Genomic DNA, 1,180 nt, shown 5'->3' with positions numbered 1-1,180 from the left:
ATAGAAGGGGCAAGTAAACAGGAGTACACAAAAAAATTACTGAAGGATAGAGATATATTAAAAGCAATTTAATAAATCTATCAGGAATAAATAGGCAATCGATCATACTTGAGTGCTTACTGTGTGCTGAGCACTGTATTAAATGCTTGGGAGAGTACAATAGAACAATATGACAGACACTCTCTCTGCCCACAACCTGTTTACAGTCTAGAGGGAGAGAAAAGCATCAATATAAATAAAATTACATATGTATACATAAGTGCTGTGGGTATGGAATGGGAGATGAATAAAGAGAGCAAGTCATGGCGACGCTTAAGGGAGTGGAAGAAGAGGATAGGAGGGGCTTAGTCTGGGAAGGCCTCATGGAGGAGATGTGCCTTCAATACGGCTTTGAAGTTGGGGAGAGTAATTGTCAGATATGAAGTAGGAGAGCATTCCAGGCCAGAGGCAGTACACAGGCGAGAGGTTGGCAGTGAGATAGATGAGACCGAGGTCCATTGAGAAGGTTAGACCCCTCCCAAGATCACACCTAGAGAGTTTCCAGTATTTTACCAGGTTCGGCTATGGGAGGGAGAGTCAAGCAGAGGCCTACCCATTCCATTCCTAGCTTGAGCAGTGGCTAGTGAGTAGAAGGCAATCTGCTACAAATCAACACTTACCTGTGCTGGGCAGCAGCAGCATGAGAGATTGTCGACAGTGGAGGCTCAAGTTTACTTAGTGGAAGATGGCAATGGTAAAACACTTCCATATTTTTACCAAGAAAACTATGGATACACTACCAGAACAATTGCAGATGGAGATGCAGCATTCTGAGAGAAATGTGTCCATGGAGTTTCTATTGGTCAGAGATGACTCGACAGCATAATTGATTAATTAATTAATGTTGATATTTGTTAAGCGCTTACTATGTGCAAAGCACTGTTCTAAGCGCTGTGGTAGACACAGGGGAATCAGGTTGTCCCACCTGGGGCTCACAGTCTTAATTCCCATTTTACAGATGAGGTAACTGAGGCAAAGAGAAGTTAAGTGACTTGCCCACAGTCACACAGCTGACAAGTGGCAAAGCCAGAATTTGAACCCACGACCTCTGACTCCAAAGCCCGGGCTCTTTCCACTGAGCCATGCTGCTTCTCTAAAGACAAGAAAAGGTTAGCAGTAGAAGAGCGAAGTGTGTGGACTA

The 1,180-nt window shown here is 44.0% G+C and overlaps 1 non-coding gene across 1 annotated transcript; it reads left to right on the top strand.

The window, feature by feature from the left end:
* The first annotated feature begins 511 nt into the window (after positions 1-511).
* On the top strand, positions 512-649 carry LOC114807011. Its single transcript, XR_003755064.1, has one exon. It is a non-coding gene; the product is annotated as a small nucleolar RNA SNORA7 (small nucleolar RNA).
* The last annotated feature ends 531 nt before the right edge of the window (positions 650-1,180 follow it).

This window comes from Ornithorhynchus anatinus, chromosome X1 (genome assembly GCF_004115215.2).
Source record: "Ornithorhynchus anatinus isolate Pmale09 chromosome X1, mOrnAna1.pri.v4, whole genome shotgun sequence".
Classification (NCBI taxonomy): domain Eukaryota; kingdom Metazoa; phylum Chordata; class Mammalia; order Monotremata; family Ornithorhynchidae; genus Ornithorhynchus; species Ornithorhynchus anatinus.
This window is presented reverse-complemented; position numbering and strand designations above follow the sequence as displayed.